This window comes from Macrobrachium rosenbergii, chromosome 42, assembly GCF_040412425.1.
Source record: "Macrobrachium rosenbergii isolate ZJJX-2024 chromosome 42, ASM4041242v1, whole genome shotgun sequence".
Taxonomy (NCBI): Eukaryota; Metazoa; Arthropoda; class Malacostraca; order Decapoda; family Palaemonidae; genus Macrobrachium; species Macrobrachium rosenbergii.
This window is the reverse complement of record NC_089782.1, coordinates 32,705,145-32,717,950: the sequence shown is the minus strand read 5'-3', so window position 1 is coordinate 32,717,950 and position 12,806 is coordinate 32,705,145.

Sequence of the window (12,806 nt, the reverse complement as noted above, 5' to 3'; positions counted from 1 at the left end):
TCCTTTTACTGTACCTCCTTTCATAATCTCTTCCATCGTACTTCCTGGCCTTTCCTAACAATTATCTCTCTCTCTCTCTCTCTCTCTCTCTCTCTCTCTCTCTCTCTCTCTCTCTCTCTCTCTCTCTCTCTCTCTCAAAAAGCTTTCTCTCACACGGTCTGCGGCCAGGAGACGCCTTCTTGTCAAGCGCTGAGCTCAAGAGAAGAAGACGGAGAAGAGGAAGAAGAAGAATAAGAAGAAAAAAGAAGAAACTAGTGAGAGAGGCTGCGCTACCCAGGGGCAAACATATCAGCACTTTTTTCTACAGATTCCAAACCTCCCAGGGTGAGCCCAGGGAAGATGGAATGCCCCGAGGGAGGAAATAAGGGCTGGAAAATGTGTCTTTCTTTTCTGAGGTTGGAGAATGGGACTCTTTTTCTGAGGCTGGAGAATGTGACTTTTTTTCTGAGGCTGGAGAATGTGACTTTTTTTCTGAGGGTCGAGAATGTGTCTTTCTTTTCTGAGGCTGGAGAATGTGACTTTTTTTCTGAGGCTGGAGAATGTGACTTTTTTTCTGAGGGCCGAGAATGTGTCTTTCTTTTCTGAGGCTGGAGAATGTGACTTTTTTTCTGAGGGTCGAGAATGTGTCTTTCTTTTCTGAGGCTGGAGAATGTGACTTTTTTTCTGAGGGTCGAGAATGTGTCTTTCTTTTCTGAGGCTGGAGAATGTGTCTTTCTTCTTGAGGCTCGAGAATGAGTCTTTTCTTCTATGATACTGGAGGAAGAAAGAGAACCAGAGACGACGAAGAGATCTTAGAAATCACAGGACACAAAGACACTCCAGGAAAAGCAAGATGCTAAGAAATGCTTGATAGTAAGCAAGCCGCAAGCAAAGAGATGCCAAAAAGCAAACCACTGCCTCCAAGCAGAAGCCAGGGATCCAAAGATCCTTGTTCTTAAGAAACGCCAGAAGAAAGCAATGGCGGTGGTGTGACGCTGCCTCTGAAACCCCAGTTTTTAAAAAAAAAAAAAAAAAAAAACAGCGAGATTCTCCCCCTCTGGAACCCCGGTTGTGAGAAAATAAAGTGAGACTCTGCCCCTCTGGAACCCCAGTTGTAAGAAAATAAAGTGAGATGCTGCCCCTCTGAAACCCAAGTTGTATGAAAACAAAGTGAGATTCTCCGCTTGTGGAACCCCAGTTGTAAGAAAATAAAGCGAGATTCTCCCCCTCTGGAACCCTAGTTGTAAGAAAACAAAGCGAGATTCTCCGCTTGTGGAACCCCAGTTGTAAGAAAATAAAGAGATTCTCCCCCTCTGGAACCCTAGTTGTAAGAAAACAAAGTGGAATTCTCCACTTGTGGAACCCCAGTTGTAAGAAAACAAAGTGAGATTCTCTCCTTCTGGAACCCCGGTTGTAAGAAAAAAAAAAAAAAAGCGAGGCTCCAGCTAACCTTAAGAAGAAGCGCCTGATTTTCCCCTTTCCCCAGCTTTCATCTGTAATGAACGGGTACAGAACTCGAAAGCTCGTTCACCGCGGCACATTATTATTTACGAAGGCCTCGCACTCCTGAATCAAGCTCGATTCAGTTTCATGTTGGACTAAAACATGTGACTGTCGTATATTTACTTCGTCATATTTTCATCTGAAATATTTCCATTTTTCTTTTTTGTATATTTAAATGAAATGTAATACTCTGAAACCTTGAATTTCAAGTCAATGTTCCCTATGAATAGGGTTCATCTCCTGGATAATAATAATAATAATAATAATAATAATAATAATAATAATAATAATAATAATAATAATAATCATTAGGTCTCATAACAGCTGTTTTATATTTATATCCAAGAGGCCGTCTGTAAACTATTGCTTATTTTCTTCTAACATTCCGACCTAACCACCTTTTCAAAGATTGTTTCATGTATTGCGTTAAGTTTATACAGCACCAAACACCCACGCGTGTTGGAGATCTCACACCAAACAAAGAAAGAGACGCCAGAAAAAAAAGAACGCTCTCAATCTAATTAATTTAATGACACTGGCTCGAAACAATTACTCTCCCTCGGAAGTGTTGTCGAACACAGACAGTAAAAAGGATCAATTGAGGAGAGCTCTCCATTTACGACGTAATTAGACTTCATTGGATTTCGCTTCCGCAATGTCTAGACGAAAGCCAATAGAAACGAAAGCTAATAAGGGATTAATAGAACGAGAGAGAGAGAGAGAGAGAGAGAGAGAGAGAGAGAGAGAGATACATGTACGTTTACAGTCAAAGGGCATTTCTTAATAATTGCTGCATTATAAAACAATTAGCTTCAGTATCTTAATCAATGTTGCGTTTCTTAGCAAATACTGAATTTCCTAACAGACACTGCATTTCCTAACAAACGAACACTGTATTTCCTAACAAACACACACTGCATTTCCTAATAAACAAACAACTACATTTCCTAACAGACTACATTTCCTAACAAACAAACACTGCTTTTCTTAAAGAACACTGCATTTCCTAACAAGCACTGATTTGCTTGACAAACACTGCATTTCTTAAAAACAAACTGCATTCCCTAACAAACAAAAACTGCATTTCCATTCCCTAACAAACAAACACTGCATTCCATAACAAGCAAACACTGCATTCCCTAACAAACAAACACTGCATTCCATAACAAGCAAACACTGCATTCCCTAACAAACAAAAACTGCATTCCCTAACAAACAAACACTGCATTCCATAACAAACACTGCATTTCCTAACAAACAAACGCTGCATTCCCTAACAAACAACAATTGCATTTCACTGCATTTCCAAACAAACACTGCATTACTCAACAATGCATTTCCAAAAAAAAATGCATTCTTTAACAGACACTGCATTTCTTAACAATGCATATCCTAACAAAAAAACACTGCATTTCTAGACAAACACTGCATTTCTAGACAAACGAACACTGCATTTCCTAACAAACACTGGCTAGAATTTCTCAAAGAGACCGAAAATAAGAGAAAGTAAAATTAGATGAGTGTCTATGTAGGTCATCTACCCGGCCACCTTTAGCGGCATCTAAAATGGGATGAACCAATATAAGTCTTCACATTCCATGACCGACTTCTCTTTTTTTTTTTTTCATCTCTCTCTCTCTCTCTCTCTCTCTCTCTCTCTCTCTCTCGTATTTTTCCATAATAATAGGAACGTAGAACTGCCTCGTATTTTTATATCAAATCATTTCTTCGTGTAAAATATTGAGTTCTTGTTTAATATGACCTGAAACTCACTCTCTCTCTCTCTCTCTCTCTCTCTCTCTCTCTCTCTCTCTCTCTCTCTCTCTCTCTCTCTCTCTCTCTCTGTATATATATATATATATATATATATATATATATATATATATATATATATATATATATATATATATATATATATATATATATATATATATATATATATATATATATATATATTTATGTAAATATATATATATATATATATTTTTTTTATTAATACATATAGATATATCTATATATATGTATATATATATATATATATATATATATATATATATATATATATATATATATATATACGGTATATAAATGAATGTATATATATATATATATATATATATATATATATATATGTGTGTGTGTGTGTATGTGTTTGTGCGCGCGCGCAACGCTTCATATATTGTAAAAAGAGAGAGTCATTACAGAAGGAGATTATCTCAGCACAATGTTAGGGGAAAACTTAAATTTTATAGACACTTCGAAGGATGTCATAGGCCTGACCATTCTAATAGGAGACATTTCTGACTCATCTATAGAAGTCAAATTTGTCCAGAATATCTTCGTTATTATCAGGTATTTGATTTTAATTTAATTTTTTTTTCCTTTTTTTTTTTGCAAATTTACAGTGCTATCGGTTTGAAATTCTGTGTCTCATTTAGTGAGATTGCTGTATTTTTATGAGAGAGAGAGAGAGAGAGAGAGAGAGAGAGAGAGAGAGAGAGAGAGAGAGAGAGAGAGAGAGAGAGAGAGAGAGAGAGGGAGATCTATATATATATATATATATATATATATATATATATATATATATATATATATATATATATATATATATATATATATATATATATATATATATATATATATATATATATATATTTATATATATATATATATATATATATATATATGTATATATATCATACTTATAAATATGCATGTTGGTATTATATATGTACTTATTATATATATATATATATATATATATATATATATATATATATATATATATATGTTTATATATTTATATATGTATTTATATATATATATATATATATATATATATATATATATATATATATATATATATATATATATTATACACACAAACACACATATATATATCCCAATAACCTTATTTAGGACACACAGGACCACCAGATTATAACCATGATATATTCATGTCTAACTAAATTAAAATATTCAAATCTCGTTATCCCGCCTTTATGGTTCCGCCATTAATCCCGTGGTCACGTGACCTCCTTCTTCTTCCCTTTACGACATTTTAATCTGCCTCTTGCGATCTTTGACTGACAAGCATCTCTCTCTCTCTCTCTCTCTCTCTCTCTCTCTCTCTCGGGTCTCCTTTGATGGCAAAAACGCGATGCAAATTTGATATTCATCAAACCTCGGCCTGTCCGAAGTTGGCGCCTCAGATGTTGAATCCTCTCTCTCTCTCTCTCTCTCTCTCTCTCTCTCTCCAGGCAAAAACTCTACGTAATAACAAGCGACAGGACGAAAAAAAAATTGACAACACTTTTCTTTTTATTTTCTTTATAGTAATGTTCTCTAAACCAAAATTGTGATTAATTATTCATTTTTCTACTGCTGCCCACAGTAATTATTCATTATCTTGCTGCTTTCTGTACTAACTATTCATTATCTTACTGCTGTCTGCACTAATTGTTCATTATCTTACTGCATTCTGCACTAATTATTCATTATCTTACTGCTTTCTGTACGAACCATTCATTATCTTACTGCTGTATACACTAATTGGTCATTACCTTACTGCTTTCTGCAATAATTATTCATTTTCATACTGTTGTCCACACTAATTATTCCTTTTCATGCTGTTGTCTACACTAATTATTCATTATCTTACTACTTTCTGCACTAATTATTCATTTTCATACTGTTGTCTACACTAATTATTCATTATCTTGCTGCTTTCTGTACTAACTATTCATTATCTTACTGCTGTCTACACTAATTGTTCATTATCTTACTGCTTTTTGCACTAATTACTCATTTTCATACTGGTTTCTACACTAATTATTCATTTTCATACTGCTGTCTACACTAATTATTAATTTTCATACTACTGTCTACACTAATCATTAATTTCCATACTACTGTCTACATCTATAACAACACATACTGTGCCATAAATCTTCCCACTCTATAGAACTGACCCTCTTATTTTATTTTTTCATCAGAAAGGAAACCAATCTTCTTCGCTCTGTTTGCACAACGCCCTTTGGTCCAGTTAAGGGTTGGTTTTTCCTTCAGCTTCTATCTTTTCTCTCCGCGTATTTCACGAAGCGTGACAACGCACCGACACTCGCTCTGAAAGGCGCGGAGGGGTCTTTCTTGCATGCAGGCTGTTACTTTACAAGCACTGGAGCAACGTACGTGTATCTTGCAATATTATTGGTCGTCCGGGGCGTGAAATTCTCGGCAGAGCGTGAATTTATGGGAGGATACATTTTTCCAGGTTTGTTAGAGTAATTCCTGCATTTTTCGGTTTTTATCTCCCTTCCGAGGAAAGAGAATGGCCCAGAGGCTGCCCAAGGATGCTTGGGGCCCCTCGCCATCAGAGGCCACCAAGGGCGCTTGGAAAATATCAAATTAATTACAATTAATTTTTTTTTAAATATAAACAGGTAAACTAGTTAACTTGTTTTTATTGTAGATGCAGAGTCTTGCCTGCTGATTTGTTCTGTTACTTACAAATACAAGTTCAATTTGCCACACAATATTGAAATTTAAAAATGTGCAGATAATACTGGACCATATTGTGAATTTGCTACCCCTATATTATTGATGCCTTTATGGTGCATGAAATGATCAAGCATTCAAGCACAAGTAATAGTTAAGTGGTGGTGGTGGTATGGTGATCAGGAAGGGGCCCAAACCTAATCTTGCTTAGGGCTCCATATTGGGCCGGCCCTGGAATGGCCACAGCAAAAAGGGGAAGCTTGGATGCTCAACTGTTGCCTTGGTGTATTGTCACTTCCGCAACTTCTGTAGTTTCTGTCGCTTCCAGGATACTTCAAGAGGAATAACTATGACAAAACCAAGAGTTGTGTTTTAGTCATCTTCGCGTATTGTAATTTTGTCTCCAAAACAAAAAAAACTTAATTGACTCCGTTGTCATGGCGTATAGTGGTTTCTGCTTGGCAAGAGATTGCTCTGAGGAGAACACAAAGAAGAACTGAACTTACTAAGAATTACGAGGAGAAGAAGATGAAGAACAACTAAATGTTTTGTACGTGGTCGTTGATTCTGCCACTGGGTCCTAGAATCTGCTAAGCCGTACAGTGAAGGCCACAGAACACCACATTGGAGGGGGGTTGATAGACATTGCATATTTTAAACCCCTTCCACTGCTGTGGTCCTGTGGTGCCCCACAATCACTCCTCCATAATTCTCGAATGAATAAGTTATTACCTATAAAAAGAGTGGCTGTGAATTTGCGTAGTTTCTCCACGTACCGTGAGAAGAAGAAGAAGAAGAAGAAGAATTTCTATCTGTTCATCTCCAGTGTTTACTTTTTGTCTCTCTCTTTTCTTGTGGTTTGATCGTTTGTCCTTACTTCCAGTTCTGTTGCCTTTTTCGTGTATTACGCTTATTCATTGTGACCCTTTTTGTCTTTGAAAAGTTCCCCAGAAGGGGTTACTACCGTCAGTGCGCGTCACTTGATGCACTGTAGGCATTACCAGAGGATGTTGGCGGCGTCCCTTAGGCCCATAGCTGCACCCACTTTGATTTAACTCCCATTCCCTATTCCTCTCCTCATTCCTGTCCTTTTACTCCATCTCCTTTATTTTATAGGTCTTTTTATCTTGCTGTCCAACCTCTCAAGTCTCTTTTCACTGTCTTGAGCGCTGAATGGCTGAAAGTGTCCTAGTGCTTGGCAGGACAGCCTAAATTTCGTAAAGAATAAATACTCTTAAAAGTTGGTGGTTTTTTGCTATCATTTGCATTTATTTGTCTCCAGTCTTTTTCTTGTTGTTCGTCTTCATTTACTTTTCATAAATGTACAGGTAATGTATTTGTTAGTTATCTTTTATTTGTCTGTTGCTTTCATATATAATTTATCATACTTTTCTCCTTTGGCTCGTTTCTCCCTATTCTGCGTGTGGCCATTGGTCTAAACCATCTTTAACAAGCTAACCATTACACCTGCGTAAAAATGCTTCTTATGCATCATAATTTGCAACGTCACTCTTACATCTAAAACGGAATTGGTATAAAGCATGCTCAGCGAAGGATTTAATTAAAGAACGTTTATTTCTCCTTCAGTAACAATCACAACAATTCAGAGAACTGGGTTAGTAGAAGGCTGAGTTTGCTCGGGAAAGGAGTCTGAATCTGATGATCACTACGTAACCCAAAGGTGGTCGAGTCATCACTCAGCAGTGACCTCTGTAGTATAAGCAGCCCAGCCCCCTCCGGAAACCTCGAAAATCCTGGGGCTCTGTCTGACGTGAACTGACAAAGAATTTCTCTCATGAAATATTTGGCGGGTTACTTCGGCTCGTTACCTACGTGTCACCTACTCCAAGGTGCTGGTACTCAACATGGCGGAAACTCCTTGGGACGCCATGTTTACAGTAATACTACCCCCTCGGAGAATTATATTAATAAACTATACCTTTACATTTACCATACGGTGTTTAGTACTAGCACCTCAGAGTAGGTGACGCGTAGATAACAAACCAAAGTAACACCGAAGTCTCTCTGTTGATTGGAAAAGTAATTTAGGCTTATGTCCTTGCTTACAATTCTGTGGTGCCATCTCGTGGGATTTCTGGATCAAGAACAGTTGACGGTGTGAATTCGTTTTGACTTTGATAGTCATACCTGTGTTTTGGGGGGTATAAACAAAGTGTGTCCTTCATTCTCTTAGCTCAGCGGAATCGCAGGATCTAATCTATGCGCCGAGACTCCTACGGAAGGATCTCTGGTAAGCTTCATATTTTTTTTTTTTTTTTTTGCTTGTACTTGTCCAGACAATTATCTAAACCGTCAAATATCCTGCGGACCAAGATTGCAGTTTAAACTGAATGCTAGACATTTAATCTTTGAGGTCTCTCTTTTTTATATTTGGATTGTTGGTGACGATACCTGCCGTATAACGAAGGGATTGTTGTCACTGGATTTGATCATACCTGCCGTATACAGAAGGGATTGTTGTCACTGGATTTGCTAATAACTGCTGTATTCTGAAGGGACTGTTGTTATTCTGTATTTGATCATACCTGCCGTATTCCGAGGAGATTGCTGTCATTCTGAAACTGATAATAACTGCCATATTCTGAAGGGATTTTTGTCTTTCAGGATCGGATATCTGTTTGCCAAATCTCGAAAGTCTAGGTCCTACATAAAGCCGGCGTTCGAGTCACTCACTACCTTTAGACATTTCACTACGAATGTTGCTGGTGATTTCGATAACTGAATCCTCGAAGCTTGTTTCCCTATAGGTATTTTGAAACTGTAGTCATTTTTCATACATATATCATGTAAAATATATTACAAACTTTATCATTATCTCCCCCAGCAAACATTATATTGCTTTTATTTCTCAGCGTACAGGACGCATGCGCGATTCGTTTGTTTCCCTTCGTAAATAATAAGTAATTGTATTTTGTCCCCGGAAATATCACGTTAATCTCATTTCACGAAGTACGTCTTAGTTATGCATAGGGTCCTGGTCGTTTCGGCCGTGACATCACAATTGGCAAATGGCCGCAATGGATGTATATAATACTTTGATCCCGGAGGGGCTAATAGTGCTAAAATGGCGTCCCAAGGAGCTTCCGCCATGTCTTACGGCCTAAACTTCATATGGTCTAAAGTTGTGACGGCCCAACAGGTTCACGGCCGGAAATAATAGGGCCTAATCGTCCCGAACTCGTTGCATTCATATGCTCGTCCATTCCCCCCAGCGAATATTATGAGCATTTTGTTTGCCAGCGTACAATTATATACTTTCCTTATAGCCCCGGTCTAGGGGAAAGTCCCTCCGCAGAGCGTAATTTCCATCTCTTCATTATGCAACAGGAGAATAGGGAGAGAAAGAGAGTTAGGGGAGGAAAGTGAAAGGAGAAACTAGGCGGAAAAATCGTCCCCTAAATAGCGGTGGCCGTCATCTTTATTCTAAAACGTCGTCGTTTTCTTGATTTTTGTAAAATCCTCCTCAAAATTACCGCAAAATGATGATCTCCAAGGCGGTGATTTTTGGCCGCCGCTCGCTACGAAACCTCAGAGCAGCAGATTGCTCGCTTTTAAAAAGAGAGGCGGAACGGATCTCGTGACGAGATTAGAGGCTTTTTTTTTTAATCTCGTTACCAAATATGCCATAAGTAGTCGCTTTAATATCGTTTTACTTTCGCTGCCATTATAAATCTATCTGCTCGTTTGGCAGATGGCGCTTTCTTGTCAATGAACTCCGGCGATGAAGCGGGCGGGAAATCTTGCGAGTCTGTAGACTCAAAAGTGAAACAAGCAATTTTACAGTTTCATTCTTACTATTTTGTTCCGAATATGTTTAGCAGAATACAACTGTAGCAACTTGTGACATACCCTATCTTATATTTAACTGAATTGACTATAGAATTTAGGCCAAGCACTGGAACCTATGAGGTCAAATCAGCGCACGAAACACGGTGTGTATGAATGAATTAACTTGGATATCCTGAAGGTTTTTTTTATTTAAAGGTTTTATTTATTATTTACAGGTTTCTATAGAATTTATTTAAGAAAATGGTCAGATTATAGTCTAAAATGACCCGTCAACGCTGTGGGGGCGATCTGAGGAGACTGGTTGGTGTGACTGGAGAAGAAATACCTAACCAATCATCCCTGGCAACAGGAATACTTTTTGCATTTTAGCCAGTCAAGAAAAAATGACTGGCTTACGTTGATTTGTCCCGTGGCTGTGGACTGATGAAACTGATCATCCACAATGGCTTTCCAACTCAAAAGCTTATATTATATAGGTCTAGTTGGCTTACATCGTTAGGAAAAAAAGAGTGTGAGGGTATTTCGAAGTTTTTGCGCGAATGTGAATGGACTAGAGAGATATGTGCTCCTAGTACCAATGTGAATTATACTTAGTACTAATAGTCTGAAATTAACCCTCCTGACGAGACAGCTATCAGGTGGACCCACTGAAATTGGGCAATTGTCTTGAATGCAGTAACTGTTCGTATGAGGAAGCGAACTGATCACAGAAGGCGTTTGCCCACGCGTTGTCTGGGCAGTTATTCAAGGGTTTAAGTTAACGCAGTATGAGAATCATCGCGAATCAGGAGGAGGAGGAGGAGGAGAAGGTGGTGGTGGTGGTGGTGGAGGTGGAGGTGGAGGTGGTGCTCTCACTAGCAATGGAACTGAGGTCAGTCGAGGATGAGTCGGTCGGCTATGCATGAGAGAGCCCATCGTTGCTTGGAAAGTTCGACGTCGAGATATTGGTGATGAGAGAGATGAATTGGTGATGAGAGAGAGAGAGCTGTTGGTGATGAGAGAGAGAGCTGTTGGTGATGAGAGAGAGAGCTGTTGGTGATGAGAGAGATAGATTGGTGATGAAGGGAGAGATATTGGCGATGAGAGAGAGAGAGAGAGAGGGAGAAATTGTTGATGAGAGAGAGAGAGAGAAATCGTTGGTGAGAGAGAGAGAGAGAGAGAAAAATTGGTGATGAGAGAGAGAGAAATTGCTGATGAGAGAGAGATAGATTGTTGATGAAAGGGAGAGATATTGGCGATGAGAGAGAGAAATTGTTGATGAGAGAGAGAGAGAAGATTGCTGAAGAGAGAGAGAGAGAGAGAGAGAAATTGGTGATGAGAGCCAGATAGATTGGTGATGAGAGAGAGAGAGAGAGATTGGCGATGAGAGAGAGAGAGAAATTGGCGATGAGAGAGAGAGAGAAATTGGCGATGAGAGAGAGAAATTGTTGAAGGGCGAGCGAGAGAAAGAGAGAATCCGACTCTGCAAAAGAGAAATTCCTTTGCGCTAATAAAGGGTAGCAGAATAGGAATCATAATGAATTAAGAACCCACGACTAGCAGATTGCAGTAGAGGGCTATTCCCTATTCAATGTTGCAAAGAAAGAGCAACCCAGAACGAAACCCAATAGGTTTGAAGACGAGATTTGGGTTTTCTGTACAGCAGAGTTTCAGCTCCCTGTGCATTCCTTCATTATCGGCCTATTGTTAAGATGGAGTCCGCAATGAGACTAGCAATTGTCTATCTTTGGCAAAATTGTTATCCTTTTCATATATTCATGGCGTATTTTCGTACTTAGTACTACATTCGGGCTATTCATATTTATTACAGCCAGTGTTTAACGTGGTACTTCCTCCCAGATATAATTCTTCTTTGCTAAATTTAGCAGAGAAATGGTTATATGTTGGCTTCAGTAAATCAGTTTCTAAGGAAAATCAATGTAAACGACTATTTTTCAATAATAAGTTGCCATATTTGATCGGTTTGCATTCAAATTCTCGGTATTTACTCGTCTCTCCATTGAATGTTGTTTTTATTAACGCTACTAATGTAATGGATCTCCAAGGGACGCTGAATTTTAGTTATACTTTCTCTCAAGTAGGCCTATTGATATGGAGACGCTTCTCTAGTGTGTCATCGATACATAATCCAATCAGCTCTAAGGCAATTAGGCCTATAATGGGATTAAGTGTAGTTAGGCAGCTTTGCAAACAAGCTATCATAGGAGCACAGTAAAAGTTAAAGTAAACTGATGAAAATGTTTAGCTTGTTTTTTCAGACTGTTCCTATCACTTAGACCCAAGCCCATTCAATATTCATTAATTCTTCAATATGTAGCCCAGCATTTGTCCGCTGTATGATACAAAATTGATTTGTGGGCATTAAAGTCTCATTTTTAATAATGGTTATTGGAAATTACAGAGTAGTGTTTGCAGGTAATTTATAACTTACATTGTTATTCTTACTTGGTTGGTAGGATAAATTAATGATTGTCAGCTCATTATTGCTTTCCAGTAGTTCTGTCATAGCTTAGTTTGTATGCATGTAAACTGCAATTGCTATATTAGTTCAGGGTTTGAGTAAGATGCCAGAACATATCTCACATTGCAGAAATTTGTCTATTTATATGTTGTAAAGACTGCAGTTAGACTTGTCCTTTACGTACAGAATCTTCCTTTTCTCTCTAGCAATCAGTCGTTTGTATTCCAGCATTCGAGAGACACCTGTTAACCTACATTAGATATCCACTCTTCCAAAGTTATTCTGGTCATTTGGCTTTCATTCAGTAGGATTTTCCCCCCTAAGACAAACTCATATTCTTGTAGTTAAACGAGGATGACATTAGTGGGTAAAAGAAGTGACAGCATCTCCGAGTGTCAAGCAGCAACTTCGGACTTCACCACCCTTCGGACAGCAAGTACACACACCAATGCCCTTCGGACAACAAGTACGCACCACCAATGCTCTTCAGGCAACATGTATACACAAGTATGGACCATCAACGCCCTTCAGACAAGAAGTACACACCATCAACGCC